The sequence below is a fragment of the Dendrobates tinctorius genome, unplaced genomic scaffold, assembly GCF_039654945.1.
Source record: "Dendrobates tinctorius isolate UK_male_01 unplaced genomic scaffold, ASM3965494v1 ptg000048l, whole genome shotgun sequence".
NCBI classification, from domain to species: domain Eukaryota; kingdom Metazoa; phylum Chordata; class Amphibia; order Anura; family Dendrobatidae; genus Dendrobates; species Dendrobates tinctorius.
Window position 1 is genome coordinate 11,255,075 of NW_027361716.1, and position 21,143 is coordinate 11,276,217.

The 21,143-nt window shown below is 44.2% G+C and overlaps 1 protein-coding gene across 6 annotated transcripts in view; it reads right to left on the reverse strand.

Annotated features, from left to right (window-relative positions):
* The window catches only part of MPPED2 (metallophosphoesterase domain containing 2), a 227,723-nt gene extending 206,980 nt beyond the window's left edge, over positions 1 to 20,743 (reverse strand). For 3 of the 6 annotated variants that reach the window (XM_073576291.1, XM_073576295.1, XM_073576293.1), the window contains exon 1: positions 20,535 to 20,743. The gene's annotated coding sequence lies outside the window, so the exon portion shown is untranslated. Of the gene's footprint in view, positions 1 to 19,129; positions 19,623 to 20,534 lie in introns of those variants that run through there. The other 3 variants (XM_073576298.1, XM_073576294.1, XM_073576292.1) reach the window with 2 other exon arrangements.
* Between the last annotated feature and the right edge of the window lie 400 nt (positions 20,744 to 21,143).

Sequence of the window (21,143 nt, forward strand, 5' to 3'; positions counted from 1 at the left end):
CAGTTGGGCCACGGGTGAGTTCAGAGTCAGCCCAATACCGCTTGTAGAGGATATAGGGCATAGTGGTCACCTGGGAGCCAGTGTCCAGCAAAGCGTTCATGGGGATGCCGTCAATCACCACAGGAAGGACCGCCGGTCTCCCTCCAACATACTTGGCTCACCAGTTCCTTGGGCCTTGTGGTCCTATTCCAGGGGGTTGGCCCTCTGCCCCAGGGGTTGCTCGTTTAAAGGACAAAATCTTGCAAGATGACCTGCCTTGTAGCAGCGACGACAGATGGGACGTCCGTCCTGGTCATAGCGGTCGTTGTTCCTTCCTCGGAGTGGTAGGGTCCTCCTCCTCCGGAGCCATGGGACATCCTCTGGACTGGAAGCAAGCTGGATCTTCTCTTTGGAGGACACCTGCAGAGACTGCACGGTTTTAGTGAGTGCAGCCTCTCCTGGACCTGAAGACACAGCTCCTCTGTTGGATCTTTATCCAGAGTCTGTGCATCAGCCTCCATAGGGATGGAAGGAAAAGATGTTGCTTCCTGATGGTAGGTGATCGCTGGGCGCCTAGGGGGCGCTGGACGGCTGTCAGTTGATTCCTGCAAGACCCGAATAGCCCTGTCCTTAAAATCAGCAAAGTCCAGATCAGGGTTTTGCAGGGTTATGATGCGCAACTGTCCTCTGTGGGTACTGGATAGGAGTCCTTCAATGAACTGCTCCTTTAACAGTTTATCTTCCTCCTTCACACTGTCAGGATCAACTTGCTTAACTGCTCGCAGCACCTCTGCAGGTTAAGAGCATAGTCCCTTATACTGTCCTGCGTTCTCTGCTTACATCCAAAGAATCGCATTTTGATTTCAGCTGCAGTGCGCGTGTCAAAGGTGCTTCTCTGCTTGGCTAGAATCTTTTTAACAGTCTCTTTGTCAGTGTCCTGCCAGGCTTTCACCTCTCTCTGTGCTGCACCCGTTAGCTGTCCAATAAGGATGTTCACTTTCTGGCTTTCAGACAGAGGGTATACTTTAAACAAACTGCACAGTCTCTCTTTAAATTCACTCAGGGTAGAGTACTGCGGTAGCCAGGCCACTCCCGGAAGGTAGAGCATAGACAGCGGCATAATGGTGACCGCTGCGGCGGGCGCTACCCCTTGCGGCGCTGAGAGGATGGCGGCAGTGTCCGCCGCTGCATTGCTGCTTGGCACAGACATTCTCTTCCCCCCCCAGTTAACGTTAGCCAGGGCCGGGGGTTGAGTGAGCTTACCGGCGGCCGCTTCGCAGGCCTCAGCTCCTCCCACTTCTTGCGCGCTGTCCTCTCTTCCCGCGCGGCACTTCAATTTTTCTCGCTCTGTGGCAGGCTCCGCCCATGAATGCCTGCCCCTTTTTCTTCTCGCGTGCGCCAATCAGCGGGATAATGGCGGCGATGGCACCAATTTCGCATACAGTCTATGGCACACAACAGTCTCTGGCACACAGGAACCGGGGATAACGGGCTCCATAATCCTGTTCGTGACGCCAAGTTGGGTCGCCCTCCCAGGGCTGTGGGGTACTCAGTACCAGGCCGGTGTCGGTGGGATGTGTCACAGCAGCGGTGACCCGGTCCGTGGCCCTGGGCGCCCAATTAATAGGGGAAGTTTGAATGGTGGAATGTAGTTAATGGAATAGTTCATGACGCCACCTGTGGTGTTCGGCAAGTGAGATGTTAAGCAGACACTGTATGCAGATCCACTGGGATTGATGGTATGGTGCAGCAAGGATGTAAAAGCTCCCCACAGGTGAAGTTGTAGTTCCAGGGCAGTATAGATGTGGCTGGCACGGGGATGTAGCAGTGCCGGAAGGGTAGGAAGCAGACAAAGACACAGCGGGGTGCAATTTCTGTACCTTTACTTGATAAATGCAGTCCAGGGTCCTGATTACAGATGGTACCGGAGCAGGCTAGCCTGGAAGCAGCTCAGGATTCTTTCTCAGCAGATGGGCTGTGCAGTCTCCTTCTTAGCGCTTATTTGAATGAAGTACTCATAGTACTGAGTTACACTGAAGTTCCTCCTAATTCTCTTCTACTAGCACTCCTCGTATGGCAGACAGCTGTAGCCGCTATTCCTCGCTTGGCTCACTCCGTGCTGTTGTGCCTCTGAGCCTTAGATGGGGGTAGGGCATTTACAGACTCCTACTCCTCTTGTGTCTGTTGCAGGACCATTAGTATCCGTACAACCGTGGAGACCAGGCTCCAGTTCATGCGCTCTCGCTGGGAGGGAGCTTTCTTTCCTCAGCTCAACCTCCAGCTTCTCGCCACACGTCTGCACACTTCACCCTCCTCGTACTAACTGACCACTCCTTCCTCTTGGCCCTCAGAGAGCACTCCTCCCTTCAATTCTGGTTCAGAGTCCCCCCTGCTGGCCTGGAGTGGAACTGTGTTGCATGTATAGGTTAACTGCTTCTAAGCCAGGCAATACCCTCCCTGGAGGAAGGCAAAGCCACTGTGGAGGCCATACTCCTGGGGGCGCCACAAACACTCTGCAGATTCTGCTGCGGAACTGCAGCAGATTTGGCCTTGCGGATCTGCAGCAGTTCCGCAAGCAATGTACAGTACCATGTTAGCCAATGGGATTTCAAATCCACAGTGCACATGCTGCGGATTTTTCAGCGCGGATTTGCTGCGGTTTTAAATCCGCAGCATGTCAATTCTTTCTGCGGATTCTGCAGCGGTTTGACACTTGCTCCATTGTCAATCCGCAGGGGAAAACCGCAGGTCACTATACCTACGGTTTTACCTGCAAATCCGCACGGAAAAATCCGCAGGTGAATCCGCACTGTGTGCACTCACCCTAACAGTGTGACCATGCCGCTGGTCCGAGCTATCAATCTTCAGAAGGGCACCGCCCCAAGTAAAAAATGAAGCTAGAAGGCGGAGGATTGACGTGCTCCTGGAAAGAGAACATTACAACCACTCTAACTGGCACATACTGTGCTGAAAGTACCAGGTAGGCAGCCTAAACTGCTTTTCTGCAAGAATTTTCCAGACTGTAAGGGGATTTCTTTAAATAATAGGTGTTTTTGCAGTTCTCGAACAATAGTTATCTTTCCAAAATGACCTCTTCTTTAATAATGCCCCCCTGCGATCAGCCGCTCTCGCCACCAGAGAAGATGCAGCCAGCTACACAATTACCCTTCAGCAACCACTGTAAGAAATATAAAACAATACAGTAATGTAACATACAGGTCAAGCAAATCGATGTCAGACCATGTAATACATAGAGAAAGCTGGACTAGGATGGCAAGGACCCACCAGTAACATTGACTCTGGGCTCCCACTGTTCAGCTACACGCAAATATTACATTACAGTCTTTCACAAATTTACACATGCAACTAAACAAGCTGTAAATAGTGAATCAAATGCATTGGGCCAACTACTGTTCATAATGGAGGGATAATTGGCTTACTCCTGCAAAGGGGCCCACCAGGAAATTCACCTGCTATCCTGTGGGCCAGTCCGAGCCTACATAGAAAGGCCAGGTTCAGTACAGTTGGGACTGTTCTTACTAAGCAGTTCTCTGTTCTGATTCATAGAAGCGGTCCCGAGCAAAGTACCCTGACAATATTACATTAATAGAAGCAGATGAATGACATGTTTGATTAATTTTTTTATTGAGGCAAATAGGATTTCCTAATGAAAGGCTAAAATATGGAATGTTGAAAGATCAAATCCATATTTGTTGTTGCTGTTTACAAAGATTTTAAAAAAGGTACTATTTGAAATGCATGGATTATACAAGATCAAACATTCAAATACCAAAGTCTCCTTGTAATCTCGTCAAATATTTCAATCAAATAACAGCAGTAAGGCTGCAAACATGTACACAGGCTCTACCAAGACTATGTAGAGGAAATTACTGGTTTTCTAAAAGGGAACTTTCCAAGTCACAACTGCATATACATTATATATATATTTATTATACACACCATATACAGTGGGTGAAAGAAGTATTGAGCACATCACCAATTTCCTAAAAACATATACTTCTAAAAGGTTCTATTAGCATGAAATTCTCACCAGATGTTGGTAACACATTCAATCCACACTGGCAAATAAACCAAACCATAGATTAAAGTATGTGTAATAATAAGAAATGACCCAGGGAAAAAGTATTGAACACATGAAGAAAGAGAAGTGCAAAAAGCCGTGGAACGTCATGACATCAGCTAAAATCTATCAGTAATTAGAACGCAATCCTGCCACTTAGTGACAAATAATATCAGCTGGTTCAACTGATGACCTGTAAAAAGGTGTCTCATTACCAAGGTGCCACACAAGAAACATCTCATGATGGGTAACACCAATGACCTCTCAAGACTTTCACAGCCTTATTGTTCCAAAACATACTGATGGTACAATTGTTAAAAAGAAAACTAGAAGTAATACACTCAAGCTTCAAGACTTGTATGCACACTCACCACGCAAGACTCCATTGCTGAACAAAAAGCATATTCAAGCACGTTCAAAGTTTGCTCAACAACTTATAGAGAAGTCTGTGAAATACTGGGAGAATCTAGTCTGGTCAGATGAGACCAAAATTGAACACTCTGTATGCCATAATACAGACCAAGTGTGGTCACAAGGTACTGCAGATCGCACCAAAAACACCATACCAACAGTAAGGTTTAGAGGTGGGAACATTATAGTGTGGGCCTGTTTCTCAGCATATGAGACTGGCAAACTTCATATAATTGAAGGAAGGATGAACGGACAAATGGACTGAGACATTCTTGATAAAAATCTGCTGCCATCTACCAGGATGGCGAAAATGAAACGAGGATGGACATTTCAGCAAGATAATGATCGCAAACACACAGCGAAAGAAACTCTCAATTGGTTTCATAGAAAGAAAATAAAGCTGCTAGAATGGCACCGGACCTGAATCAATAGAAAATTTATGGAAGGCACTAAAGCTCAGAGTTCACAGAAGGAGCCCACGGGACCTTCAGGATTTGAGAGTTTGCGTGGAATAGGCCAAAATAACACCTGAGCAATGCCTGCGACTAGTTTCTCCATCGCGGAGGCATCTCAAAGCGGTCATCACCAACAAAGCCTTTTGTATGAAGTATTAAATTTTAATAAGCGTGTTCAATACTTTTTCCATGTGTCATTTCTCATTATTACACAACGTAATTTATGTACATTTATGGGTTGATTTCTTTGCCTGTGTGGACTGGATGGGTTGTTATCGACATGTGGTGAGAATTTTATGTGAATAGCACCTTTAGAAATATATTTACCATACTTGGAAATTTGGTGTTCAATACTTATTTCAACCGCTGTATATATTATACAAATATTATTAATGATAATAACAGATATATTTATTATACACACACACACATAGACAGTTTAGGGATATAGGGAGAAGCTGAATCATACATATTTGTTTTTACCAGTGCAAAGTAATACATTTTTCTTACGTTTTCTGTTCAATTTGCCTCAGTGCACTGGTCAAAAAAAGTTGCAGTTGCTAACCCGATACCAACAAAAAGCAAGTAATTTTCTTCTGAAGCATTGTATTCCTCTTCTATGCCTCTCGTATCCTGGGTGAACAATTGAGTATATTTCGATATGTCACATATTTAAATTGATGGACACCCCACCCCATGTAGTACATGGCCAGAACAAGTCCGCCAAAGGGGAAACAGCTTTTTGATATCGGCACTCTACATTGGCTAGGTGAGGGGCCCAGAGCAAGCGGCATCCCCCTCTATAAAGTCCACGCCTCCTTACAAAATGTTACAATCAGTATTGCTACTGCAGCAAAATGGAGCAAAGTTACACAACTGATACCTTATCCAAAGTCACAAAGTAAGTAGCCCTATCTGTCAGTACAGAACAATCTATTAGATTAACCCCTTAACGACCAAGGGTTTTTTTGGTTTTGCATTTTTATTTTTCCCTCCCCTTCTTCCCAGAGCCATAACTTGTTTATTTTTCCGTCGATATGGCCATGTGAGGGTTTTTTGTGGGACGAGTTGTACTTTTGAACAACACCATTGGTTTTACCATGTCACGTACTACAAAACGGGAAAAAAATACCAAGTGCGGTGAAATTGTAAAAAAAAAAAAAGTGCAATCCCACACTTGTTTTTTGTTTGGCTTTTTTTGCTAGGTTCACTAAATGCTAAACCTGACCGGCCATTATGATTCTACAGGTCATTACGAGTTCATAGACACCAAACATGTATAGGCTCTTTTTTACCTAAGTGGCGAAAAAAAATTCCAAAGTTTGTTAAAAAAAAAAAAATTGTGCCATTTTCCTAGAACCATAGCGTCTCCATTTTCCGTTATCTATGGTCGGGTGAGGGATTATTTTTTGCAGGCTGAGCTGACGTTTTTAATGATACCACTGTTGTGCAGATACGTTCTTGCATTTTAATGCAATATCACAGAGACCAAAAAAAACGTAATTCTGGAGTTTTGATTTTTTTCTCGCTACGCCGTTTAGCGATCGGGTTATTGCTTTTTTTTTTATTGATAGATTGGGTGATTCTGAACGCGGCGATACCTAATATGTGTCGGTTTGATTTTTTATTTTATTGTTTTATTTTGAATGGGGCGAAGGGGGGGTGATTTGAACTTTTATATTTTTAAAAACTTTTTTTTTTTGGCCTGCTTCAATAGCCTCCATGTTTTTCATTGGGGGCTGTGTCCGTATGCTCTATCTTTTATCATAGCTGTAAATACGGCCCCCACGGCCGTACAGCACACCATGTAATTTTTGCGGGCCGATTTTGCGGCCCCATAGGAAACTATTGGGGCCGCAAAATCGGCCCGCAAATACACGGTAAGTGTAAAAGCAGCCTTAGAGGGGCCGTCCAGTCCAAACTGAACCCACTGGACAGGCTCTTGTCAGGAGTTTCTGTAACACAGGCGAACCCTCCGGTCCAAGCAGCACAGAGTGACTGCACAGTTTTCGATTTGGACTGGACAACCCCTTTAAGTCAAAATTTCCAAGGCAGACAACCCTGAACATGCAGAGTGTAGGAGGCTACATGGGTTCTAAAATAACAGGCCTCAGTAATTATCTGACTGTGAGACGGCACAATAGGAAGATTACATTTCACTAAACCTTCATGGCACATCTACATACATTTTATAATAGGTATCACTAGTGTTGGACTTTGACAGCATAGAGAATATTGACTATTAATGTTACTACACGCTCTATAGTATTAGATTTGCCATTGTTGACCTGTAGAGAATAAAAAAAAGTTTAGACCGACTGGATGTGGGAGAAGTTTGTTGTCATGACAAACTACGGTACTCTGTACAATGTCAACTTCATCCGCGAGCTATACAATGTCCTCAGTGTCGCTGCCATTTACTTCTACACAGGATTGCACTCCTTTTCTTATATTGGAACTAGCATTACATATTCGATAGAGGTTATTCATCTTTAATTTATTACTTGAACAGATTAATTTAACAATTTGTCCGTGACCTGACATTAACTTCTAGAGCATAGCATTCTCCCTTTTATGATGTGCACTGACCAATGACATGGCACTAACTGCAGCAGTAGTTGCGTAGCTGAAGAGCATTTCAAAACCTTTCCCTCCCAACCCTAAAAAAAAAAAATCTACGTGACAACTAATATGGCCTCAATCACAACTCCTAAAAGAGATATTACTAAGAATGACCACATCTTTTGTCATTCAAATTCATCAGTAAATTTGTAAAAAAAAAAATTGCAGGCACTCTAATTACCCTAGTAAGATATCCATAACACTCTGAGGTCTCCTAGGATTTTATCCAACCCCTTCCAATCTCAAACTGAAACACAGCCTTAGTAATGTCAAAGCGACATCACCATAAAAAAGGGACGGTAACCAGATAGTAACCAACAGTCAATTTATTAACACAGTGCACTGACATACTATGATTTTTCTTTTAATTAAAAATGGTCCAAAAATTATCCCTCGCTCACTAGTGATTAGGTAGACAGTTCTGTACAGAACACTGGCTTAAACTGGCAGTGTCATATTCTATAACGCCATCTGTATTCTCACCACTAATGCGAGTGCCAGCGGCAAGAAGCTAATTTTGTCCCACATATTGTAGTATTAGTTAAAATTTTGTTAAAACTCCCTTCCCAAAAGAAATGCTAGGTACTGTAGGTACATAAGTAAAAATCCAGTACCTGCCACAGCGTTATATTGATGTGACATGTGTGGATGTAAAGTTTGACTAGTAAAACATATGAAAATGAATGTCTGATACTCACACGTTGTGAGATAGACAGTTGCAGTTCTGACGAAGACTTTTTCAGTCGAAACGCGTCGATCTGTTCACATGTGCAATATACCCGAAAATATGTGCCATTCTCAATGTTTTATTTGAAGTGGAATAAAAGCTAATTTTTAACTGTTACCAACATCGCTAGATCTTTCTTCCCTGTTCATTTGATGTTTGCTCATTTGGAACTGTGCTGGGTGTTGGCTGACAGAACCTACACAGTGGTGAGCTGACTACATTTTCTTTTTTCGAATATTCAGCTGTGTTTTTAAAAAAGCAATTATTCCTTCTCTACAAAAAAAAAAAAAGATTGCATGAGAAATTGAAAACTCAGTAGAGTCACTCATGAGAAGCAATCCAGACTTCAATTTCATTTTATTATAACTATTGTGCTGTCTTGCTTCTGCTCTCTAATGCATTATGAATTAAGAAAAACAATGAGCAATTGTAATTTAAATGCAGCAGGACAGATGCTAGTTACATATCCCTAATCAATAAATCACTGAGCTCTGACCTTCTCTCACTATTCTAAATCACTTTAAAATATCTCCTGCATTCCTTGCTTATGCTTTTGTACGGGCTACTACGATAGTACCTCCGGATTGATTGCGTTAGAACATGTGAGGCGATAGCTGGAAGAATTTATGGGGAAACCTCTGTGGTCATGCCAGCCTTCTGTCACTGCTGCATTCTTCTGCAATCTGTAAAAAAGTGGCAGGTATTTTTTTTTTTGGTATCACGCACAAATCAAATTGTAAATTGTTCAGATTAGCTGAAACCTGAGAATTTCTGAGCATATGCCTCAAAATTTAATTTGCATCAAATTGATTTGATTATCTCTAGTTATTACTCTGATAAAACCTAGCATCCATATTTTTCCTGCTGTGTTCTTATGTAGTAAACTGCAAAATGTTCCATCCCGAAATAACAGTTTAGGACTTACAGAATAAAGGAGACACAGGATGGCCTGGACACACAATATACCCTGAATACTATGTAAGGTAAACCGCCAGGAAACTGAAACACTGTAGCAAATTACAGATGTGACAGCCATTACTTGTTATCTTAACCGTCAAGGTCCTACCTATACACAGAGCACTACCTCTCTCTGCTATTCCCGCAGCACGGCTGCTCTAATGCTAGTACTGCATGCAATGTGCACAGCACCATGAAGCTTGTGACGCTGTGCTTAAAGATTGTCACTGTGGTTGCAATGCGACCATGTTGTAAAATCCAACTCTGCTGGATCTTTGGTCTTTACTGCAATACTCCCCATGCAACACAATTCACACATGACTTAAAGGGTAGCTCCACTACTTTTAAACAGGGATGTGGAGTCGGTGTCCATTTTGGTGGAGTCGGTTTAAAATGGACTGACTCCGACAATATATAATAAATTGGGTTCAGTAGTAAAATGCAGGATGTGCTGTAAATGTTTTCATAGTTTGGGAAAGTTCTGAAACGTCCTATAAATGTCTGTTCTGTTCCTGATCTCGGCTTTAAGTGGAGATGAATCTGTGCTGCACTTTATGCACATGCTCAGTAGAGACCAGTGCTGTGGAGTCATAGATGAGATGAATCTGTGCTGCACTTTATGTACATGCTCAGTAGTGACCAGTGCTGTGGAGTCGTAGCTGAGTTTAAACCTGTGCTGCACTTTATGTACATGTTCAGTAGTGACCAGTGCTGTGGAGTCGTAGTGGAGATGAATCTGTGCTGCACTTTATGTACATGCTCAGTAGTGACCAGTGCTGTGGGGTCATAGATGAGATGAATCTGTGCTGCACTTTATGTACATGCTCAGTAGTGACCAGTGCTGTGGAGACGTAGTGGAGATGAATCTGTGCTGCACTTTATGTACATGCTGAGTAGTGATCAGTGCTGTGGAGTCATAGATGAGATGAATCTGTGTTGCACTTTATGTACATGCTCAGTAGTGACCAGTGCTGTGGAGTCATAGATGAGATGAATCTGTGCTGCACTTTATGTACATGCTCAGTGGTGACCAGTGCTGTGGAGTTGTAGATGAGATGAATCTGTGCTGCACTTTATGTACATGCTGAGTAGTGATCAGTGCTGTGGAGTCATAGATGAGATGAATCTGTGTTGCACTTTATGTACATGCTCAGTAGTGACCAGTGCTGTGGAGTCATAGATGAGATGAATCTGTGCTGCACTTTATGTACATGCTCAGTGGTGACCAGTGCTGTGGAGTTGTAGATGAGATGAATCTGTGCTGCACTTTATGTACATGCTCAGTAGTGACCAGTGCTGTGGAGTCGTAGATGAGATGAATCTGTGCTGCACTTTATGTACATGTTCAGTAGTGACCAGTGCTGTGGAGTCGTAGATGAGATGAATCTGTGCTGCACTTTATGTACATGCTCAGTAGTGACCAGTGCTGTGGAGTCGTAGATGAGATGAATCTGTGCTGCACTTTATGTACATGCTCAGTAGTGACCAGTGCTGTGGAGTCGTAGATGAGATGAATCTGTGCTGCACTTTATGTACATGCTCAGTAGTGACCAGTGCTGTGGGGTCATAGATGAGATGAATCTGTGCTGCACTTTATGTACATGCTCAGTAGTGATCAGTGCTGTGGGGTCATAGATGAGATGAATCTGTGCTGCACTTTATGTACATGCTCAGTAGTGACCAGTGCTGTGGAGTCATAGATGAGATGAATCTGTGCTGCACTTTATGTACATGCTCAGTAGTGAGTGCTGCGGATTTGGAGTCGTAATTCAGGGAAATTAATTCAGCCCTGTTTTTATCTGCCCCACATAGTATCTTAAAAACAAAACACTATACTCATCTCCCAGACAAGCGCCGCCCCTAAGGGGATGAGGCTAGTGCTGCAGCTCCTGGTGGTCACATGTCTTATGGCACAAGACCCTGCAGCCAATTAGCAGCAGCTGATTGGCTGCAGAGCTCTCCGTTCCATTACACAGAGCAGTTGAGCTTCACAGAAGTGTGAAAGCTGCAGCTGATCGGCAACGTCACGCGACTGCCAGGAAACAAAGAACAGGCAGTACAGGAGTGCCACCGGTTCGGCAGGCAAATATATATTTTTATTTTATGTCAGCCATATAAACAGTTAATAAGGCGCTTTCCAGTAGTGGGCATGCAACATATCTGAGACCTCACTGTTTTTTCTGTTTTTCTATAGCAGACTGATGAAGGTCTGCGTGTCAGACAGAAACGTTACCAATACTGGATTGTGGTTCCTAATAAACTACGTTGCTCTTCTAGCAATAATACGAGTGGCGGATTCTATCGCCTACTTCCCGACGGATGAGCAGTCATAGCGAGCGCATTAATGGCGCTGTATGTAAATAGTGTAAGTGCGCCACTTTAAATCTGTAGCACGATGGCGCTGTTTAGATATCGCCTGCTACATCTGCGCGGCTGATGATGGATCTCGTCTGGACGCCAGGTCATCCGCTTCTCAGATGAGAACAAGACAAGAATGGTGACAGGGCCTCTGTGTGCTGAAAAAATGCAATTTTTTTCTGTTTATATCCATTACTTCATTAATATTAAACTGACACGTTAAAACATTTAATGAGGAAATTTATCAACATGGAGCGGGACAAGAGTGACTTGGCCTAATGGTTACTCCAACAACTGCCCATTGTGGCCAGATGGTAAAACAGTGGTCAGTTACTTTATGATTTTACAGCCTGAGTGATATGGCAGACCATATGTTACACAGCGCTGGGGCACAGACACATTAACCAGCGCAGATAAAGGCCATTGTGTAACCCTTCATCATACGTGGGGCATGCAAAGTGACAGAGCCAGAGAGACAGCCTGCAGACAAATAACTGCTTCAGTCATACAGATCCTACTCAGGGGTTAATCGAGGACACGGACAATTCCACCATCACTGGCAAATACGGTTTCCTTAGGCTCCAATGTCTATGACCTTAAAAAAAAATCCAAAGTGCTGTGAAACTGCCAAAAAAAAAGTGCAATTCCACAATTGTTTTTTGGGCTATCATGTTCACTATTTATTAAAAATGACCAGGCAAGATGATTCTCCAAGTGAGTAAGAGGACGCAGATACCAAACATTTATACATTTTTTTTAATTGAAAAAAAAATAAAATATCGAAAATGAGGAAAAAAAAAATATTTTGCTTTTATCGCCGTTTTCCTTTGGGATATGGGGCAATGTGAGGGCTTATTTTTTTCACCTTGAGCTGACATTTTTATTGATACCATTTGAGGTAGATATGATGTATTGATCTCCTCTTATTGCAATTTTGCAGCGCCCAAAAAAAATAACAAAATTCTGGCGTTTTGATTTTTTTTTTCCTCGCTACGCTGTTTACCGATTGGATTCATTTATCTTGTATTTTGATAGATCGGGCATTTCTGAAAGCAGCGATGCCAAATATGTGTATTTTTTTTAATAGCAGCAGGATTTTAATTGGTCAACAGCCACGGGCGGAGCACCATTCCACCCACGGCTGTTAGGGGCACTTGATGGCTGATTAAATCACCCACCAAGTGCAGATGTGACACCCCAGAGTCCGGTTGTCACAGTGACATTGCCTCCCTCTAAGAGGTGAAGTCATGCTTGGAGGCAGAAAGGGACCCCCATGCCAGGTACCAGAGATCAAAAATCACAATTCCTGCTGCAAGTCGGAAAAGGGAGATGCCTTATAAATTCTGGCCAGCAAAGGGGGTTGGTGAGTCAGCTAGAAGTCAGCTGAGGGAGTTGTCATGGAAACGAGAGCAGCTGTGAGCAAATGACAGGGCAGTTAAAAGTGAGGTAAAAAGATCTTTCTGGAAGGTCCAGTCAGTTCAAGACAGGGAGCTGATCTGTGAAGAGGGAAAGGACAAGAGCAGAGACAGAGAGGCTCTGGGGAAGCTAAAATACTCCATATAGCAGACCCTTGAGTGAAGCGCTAATAAAGAGTAAAGGGACATCAGAGTCCTCGGTTGACAGGAGCTGTACGCCCTGATAGCCGAATCTGAAAGTACAGGGGATTGTAAATTCCTGTGCACATTGAACACCTGAGGGCACGGCAGCGGATAAGGAGCCCGGGGCCGTCAGTGAAGAGAACGGTACCCATGGAATAGGCTCACGCTGACAGCCGTACAGGTTAGTGAAACCATCACGAATAGAGGGTCACAGCATAGTTATATACAGCGGAGACCCACACACAAAGCGCAGAAAGGAAGGTCCTAAATCCCCACCTGGCAAGGTGGATCCCCTGAATGCCTCCAGGCGAGCCAGACTCATTCCATCACCTGTATGTGGTACTCTGGATTGCAACATATTACCAGTAAAATGTAAAGAAACTGCACTTCTCTGTGTCTTTCTCTCATTTATCTGCACCCCAACGTTCACAGTCATTTTTACTATTTATTTAACATCTTTGCCCTGGGACTACAGCCCTACCTGTGGAGGGCTACAACATCATAGCTGCGCCCAACATCCATCCCAGAGAAGCAACACCGCAGCGCTGGTCACATCTGACTAGAATACCACAGGTGGCGTCATGTATTTCACCATCTAATAACTTTATTTTCATTTTTACCACATAAATACCACACAACTTTCCCCTATTTTTATTACTGGACGTCTCTGGGCCACGGACCGGGTCACCACCACCATGACCCGTCCCCCATGGAAGTCGACGGGCCCGGTACCGAGCACCCGCGGGGCGCGCCACAGAGAAAGAAGTGAGCTCGGTGTGCAAGCAAACATTAAAGGCAGGGACACTTACTTTGATGTACATGTACATCAGAGGTAGTGAAGGAGTTAAGTATCGGAAAGATCTTACAGACTGATGCATGCAGACGAATTAAAGGGGAAAAAACAAAAGTCCTTAACCCTCATTGGATACTAAATACTTAAAGAATACGGCCTCATTCACACATCGTGTTTAACCACGTACTTGAAAACATGGTACCGATGTCAGTGATTTGGATCAGGGTGTCATCCGTTTACAGTCCGTTTGCCCATTTTTACCATCAACATCATCAGTGGGTTTTTTTACGGATGGATAAATAACAAACCTTCTCCTATACTATCTAATTTTAAAAACGTAGGATTTCTACACACTGAAAGTTGATAAGCAGTTAGGAAATCCAGCAATGTCCGCATCACTATTATGGCTCAGCTATGCACAAAGCGGTATAAATAGGGATGTCCTGGAGGAACACAGGGTCTCCATCTCCCAGTACCTCTGATGGTGGCATCTTCCATTACCTGTAGCCGAGAATACCCCTATACATACTGTGCCCGACTGCCTGAAACCAGCTGACAGAGGCCGTGCCGTTCCATATTGATGAGCATTGTCGCGTCCATGCACTGCCGGGTAAAATATTCCCAATTGCACGAACCCAAAAGACTCACTACTGTAACCTGAAAAGGCATGAGGATATTTTAAGTGAGCTGGCAGGCAAATCCACCATTAGGGGCACCCAACCGTATCACAAGTCACAGCCTGAAACTAGCTGACAGAGGCCTTGGGGTTCCATATTGATGAGCAATGTTGCGTCCATGCACTACCGGGCAGACTGGTCCAAAGTGCATGAGCCCAAAACACTCACTATGTTATCCTGAAAAGGCATGAATATATTTTTAGTGATCTGCCAGGCAAATCCACCATTGGGGGCACCCAGCCGTATCACAAGTCACAGCCCGTTTTCGGTGCAGAGCAGTGTGGCATCATCCTACGGATCACTCTGCCACCTCGGTCTCATTCATGGGGAATGTTAGCAACTAGAAACCATCACTGAAAACGGATAGTTACTAATAGCAACCAATCCCATTGCTGCTTTCATTTTCCAGGGGGCCTCTGAAAAATGAGAGCTGGAACCTGACAGGTTGCTGTAGGCAACTTTCACTTTTTTCTAGTTCTATTTTTCAGCCATTATAAAATAATAAATTATTATACTATAATACTGAGCTCTTCCTGCTTTATTACATTTATTAAAAGTAATTCAAATATATAATTCAGCTTTTTTTTATTTCTTTTTAATCAAGTCGTATATGATACAGCAGCCTGTCGAAAAGAGGCCAAACGGCGCTGAGCGAGGATTCAATCACATGCCTGTCTGCACAGTAGCCCTTTGATTACTAATTTCTTGTGGTGCTCGATGCGGACGACCTTTTAACCCCTCTGTGTCTGATATGTCAGCAGATCATTACCTTCAAGTATATAAAAAAAAATCCATTAATTGCAAAAGATAAAAGCATTAATGGACAGAATAAAATATGGGAAGACGCGGCCGCACGCGTGGTATGGAAGTAGTGGTCTCTTTTATAGGACCCCCATGATAATCTGACACTTGACTGGTCCTGATAATGCCACAATAAAAGAATTATACTATATCGAGGGCGGATGTCGCTTGTGTTGGCAGTGTATGTGGCAGCCATGTGGCGCCATATTCCATACAATGGAAAAATAATGCGCCATGCACTGGCATATGCCTCCACGACTACGCTGTAACCAATCTGTGACACCCTCAGAGTCAGATCAGAGGTATACAGGGGTGCAGTCTGGGTTCACAGATATTTGATATGTAAAAAATAAATAAAAATTATATACCGGTATATATATTTTTTTTATTTTTAATCAATGCGGTATTTAGGGTACATATCAAATCTCACATGCTGCCATCTGCGCGGGGCCCAACTGTTACATGTGCCGCATTACTTCCTTTTGATATTGCCTGTATTCACCTTTTTACCTTCACAACTGGGGATTATGACTACTCGTCATATTATTGGTTTTTGGCTTTTTATTTTTTTTTTAATTTGCCAAAAACATTAATCAACGTGGACACATCGTAGAGCCATTTTCAGGCAGCGAGTGACAATGTCCTACTTGAAAAACTATTTACAAAACGTAATAAAACGGAACAATTATAATAACATAAAAAAAAAACTTGTCAACCCTTCCAAAAAAAAAATAAATAAATGAAATACGACCAGGGTGGTTTCATCTAAATGACACATATGCAGTAATGCAGGGAGACATGGAGCAAGACAAAATATAGATCACTGTACCGCTGATTAGATGCGGCAAAAGTTTAACTCTTTATGCAGCTCTTTTCCTTATAGTCCAATGTAAACCCCAAAATAATATGGTTCTGTTCTACAGCGCTAACATATCCCTGCATGGATCCCCGGGAGATTATCATTCACAGTCAGCATATGGTAATTATTCATTATTTTGTAAGTGAGGGAGGAATTACTTGGGGCAGTCCCATGCAAATTCTATGAAAACATACAAACTTATACAGATGTTGTTCTTAGACTCAAGACGGCAGCTCTGCAAATAAATGGTGCCGCTCTCACTTACATGGGTTACATAGCAAACTCAGCTCTGCTATATCTGCACCGTGCATAATGTCTTCAGCTACATTGCATCCAATCATACGGACGCGTATCTACGGAACAGAGACCACACAACACAACGACGCTGATGGTTATTTAACCCTTTCTCCAGGATATACGGTATACGGTAATGTCTTACATGATTATATATATATATATATATATATATATATATATATACACAGTATATATATATATATTATTCTTCCCAAAATATATCTGCCAAGGGATTGTACTAGTACAGATGAAAAATAAAAAACACTTTCAAAACCCTCTAAAAAAGTCCGATGAGCAGCTGCTTTTGTTAATTTTCCTCTGAATGGCCACTTTCTAGGAGACAGCACCTGCTTTCTTCTGCAGCCCGGCTCGCAGCTCTGCTCATTCACTACTAGACATTCTTGCCGCGCGGTGCGAAATGACAAAATTATTCCATCTCGAGCGGTAAATACCTATGAAGAATACACAAATGCAACGCTCATGGAAGAGTCCCGACGTCAGCAGACAGATGTTAACGAGCGACGTACAGAGAGTGATCAGCCCCGGTGGTAGTCACTATAGAGAGCGCAAAACACTACATGTTAGGCACCCGGTTGGGTCATCACAGAGCAAAACAGACAACTCGGCACAAAAGTTAGAGCCTGGGCCCCAACTCCCGCACATCACTGATATAGAAGAGTCTACGATATCAACGATCCCACTGTAATATCAGGATGGGTCTGTTTTACACGGGACGGCGGGTAAGTCGGTTACTCGAACTTATAGGAACGGCTATGGGTACGCTCTCTCTCGTAGTGCTTCAGTAGCCCAGATGCCGCAGCGATTTCTGCTGCAATTCACTGTAAAAAAAAAAATATATATAGCAAACTAATACACTGTAGGTAAGTCTATATCACACTGCTACTAACCCAGGATAGAGAAAAGGAACATAACATAGCTCTATAACATGTACAAATAGCCATATGTGGGAGCACATTACAATCTGTGTGCAGCGATTGTCCACAAAACCCCGCACCGGACACGTGCCCTAGTGGTCCGACTTGCCCTCCAAACCCCTTTACTGTAATGACTGGCTCTGCAACTACGGACCGTACATGGCCGTCACATCTCTGTGTCTATGCGCGTGTCAATACGGTCTTAGCGGCGACAACTCTGACATCTTCAGCCATGTTTCAGAATGCATCAATAAACGAATCAAGCTTTAACCTCGTGAGCCGGAATCTGTTTCTAATGTTATTCACAAATGTGTGTTTATTTATTTAGATATATTTCAAAGCATTACATATCAATGCTGTACACAAATAATAGAGTGTTACGTGTTCCCGTCAATATTTACACGTATATGTGTCTCGGTATAACACACAGAAACAATTCTGTAAATTTGCAAAACTCTGCGGTTTTCCATAGGACTTTTGACAAACCTAATAAATCATTGTAACTCCGAACTATAAAACTAGTCAATAACAACTTCAGCCCGGCTACAACTGAGTATCAACGGCCAAAAACGCAGACATCACTTTGTAAATAGATTTCCATATATATTATATAAGTGACGGCAATATATTTATACTGTAAAAATAGTATTACTCACAAACATGTAATCACGTATATACAGCCTCTAATAAAGACAAGGAGACATTTCCAAGTGGACAGTCTCGTCATGCGGGATCGTCAGACATTACTGACACCTGTTCATTGTCATTACACATAAGACAAGCCATATACACCATATACAGGGGGAAAGGAAGCTATATACATAGGAATATACTTTATAATGCACCAATAGAACATAAAGGCTGTCTCTCCACATCGGTATAAAGAGGACTAATACGGCAGCTGGCGAAACGCTCAGTATGGGAGAGGAGGGGGCGTCACAATGCAATAACTGTGGGCTTTAATCAAACTGTTATTAATTTCTAAGCATTTGGAAAATCCACTAAGCAATTTCGGCAGCAGCGTAACGCGCCGCATCGTATGTATCGCACTTTAATTGCGGATCGGGGAAACACTAGCTGCCTACAATTGGCAGGAATTTAGCCTTCCACACTGCAATTCAACCATCCAAGAAAAGAGCCGGCATAACATACGCACAAAGTAAAGCGGCATTACGCATCCTAAACCCACTCGCCCTCGGAAGTTGGTCGCCGATGCCAGTCTTGCCAAGCAGCTGCCCTGTATACGACACTTAAATATTGGATGTGCGGCACTCAGCCCTCGAACGGTTCCAGAAAGTGACGTCCCCATGTATAACGAAGCCATACGTAAAAACAAATAAAACCACATAGTAAATAACGCAAACATTCATAATGCGGCGGCTAAAATACACACATGCTAGAGACCGGTAGAAGGCATTTAACTCTTAGTGGATCGCCCTAGCTTTATTAGTACATGGAATGCAAACAAAATAACATGCAAACTGATGCTTTCTTAAAGGGTCCAAGCCACTGGAATCTATACCTCCCTTGCCCGGCAATGGTTAGGAGTTTGGCAAAGTCTGAGAGCGCCGCTCGCTACCTCTTAAAGTCCATGTTGGGCTGGATGCTGCACGCGGATGGTGTTCCCTGTAGAGCCAGAGATCTCCCTGCTGCTGCCTCCTCTCTCTCCTCTCTTTCTCTGGCTGACACACTCCCTGTCTCCCTCTCCTCCTCCTCCTCCCCTCTGCCTGATTCTGGGACTGATTGATTACAATCAGTGACCAAAGGCTGTGACATGGGCACGCACTTGGCTCACAACTGCGCCATGAAATGCAGAGTCTGGGGACAGGACAGATATTAATATTATTACACCGCACCGGGGATATGACAGGTTGAGCGATTATTAGGGGGCAAGCTATTAAATCGCAGCAGGGAGGGGGGGGTTTATATAATTACTGCACGTAGCGGACGAGCTCTACCCTATAATACCACGATCGCTCATCAGATAAATTATCTACATTCTACCCATTAGTAAATATTTACCTTTTTATTTAATTTTAAAATTTCCGGAAGAACACATTATCGTAAAATTAGGTTTCTTTTCCTTTTTTTTGTTTTTTTTTATCGTAACCAAAATATGCAAAAAAAATCCACAAACCATCTATTCAATCAACGCGATGCGAATCACAAGACTCGACAAAATATTCCGGAAAACAAAAAAATTAAATCTCGGACGGGGTTAAAAAATAAAATCATGGCCAGGGTTTAAAAGATCAAAGCCGCCGCTGGATATTATTTCCATCCGATCCCCTCCGTAACGCGGTGGTCTTCTAACGCGGCGGTCCCTACGAAGACTTATTAACCCCTCGCGCGCCCCTCCAGGTTTTTCAATCGAACTTGTGCGTACAGAAATGATAAATAATATCGGTTTGGGTTTTTTTTTCCCTTACAGATTTTAATGACTTGCTTTGCGTGACTTATTCTCTTTCTGCTGTTACGCACAAAGCCCTCCCTTGGCCCAGGCCTCAGATCCCCAGGATTGCTCCAGTCCATGCATACAGTACAGTATATGTGCCCTGTGCATGCAGCAGGGGATGTGGCTGGCTATGACTTCCCAGCCTCCATCACAATGGCCAGCTCCCATTATTCCATGTGCCCCCTCCTCTTGGCCTGATGTGACATTGCAATGCCCCCCAGACCTTGCAAAATACATGTAATGCCTTCTGATCCCTGGATTCCACCTGGAAGAAGAGAAAGAGAAAAGGAAGGAAGAGGGGGAGGGAGAGGGCAGATCATGTCGCTCTCCAATTAATTAGCAAAGAGAAATGCTGCTTCCTAGTCCAAGCCCAGTGAGTGCCCCCTGCTCTGCCCTGTGATGTGGGGGCACAGCCCCTGCCCTGCTGCTGGCAGTGACAAGGCACCTCTAACCCACAGGCTTTGTGTGTAGCTTCTCTGATTTACATCCCCCTGTGCTATAATGTGGGCTGAGGATGAGGAGTCTTTACCTCGCTGCATTCAGTGCTGGGCTGGGAGCTCCTCCATGGCGGCTGGGGGGTCGGGAGGTGCTGTCAGAAGGAGCAGACAGGGTGAAACCTTCGACCCTGAGGGTCCCCCGGCTGCTCTAGAGTGGAGAGGAGAGACTCGGGGAGGAAAATGAGAGCAGCCTCGATCTGAGGAGAGAGCAGAGAGTGCAGTGAGTAGGGGCTGCCACTGGGTCATGGAGCGGGAGAGGGGCTGCCACCGGGTCATGGAGCGGGAGAGGGGCTGCCACCGGGTCAGGGAGCGGGAGAGGGGCTGCCACTGGGTCATGGAGCGGGAGAGGGGCTGCCACCGGGTCATGGAGCGGGAGAGGGGCTGCCACCGGGTCATGGAGCGGGAGAGGGGCTGCCACCGGGTCATGGAGCGGGAGAGGGGCTGCCACCGGGTCATGGAGCGGGAGAGGGGCTGCCACTGGGTCATGGAGCGGGAGAGGGGCTGCCACTGGGTCATGGAGCGGGAGAGGGGCTGCCACTGGGTCATGGAGCGGGAGAGGGGCTGCCACTGGGTCATGGAGCGGGAGAGGGGCTGCCACTGGGTCATGGAGCGGGAGAGGGGCTGCCACCGGGTCATGGAGC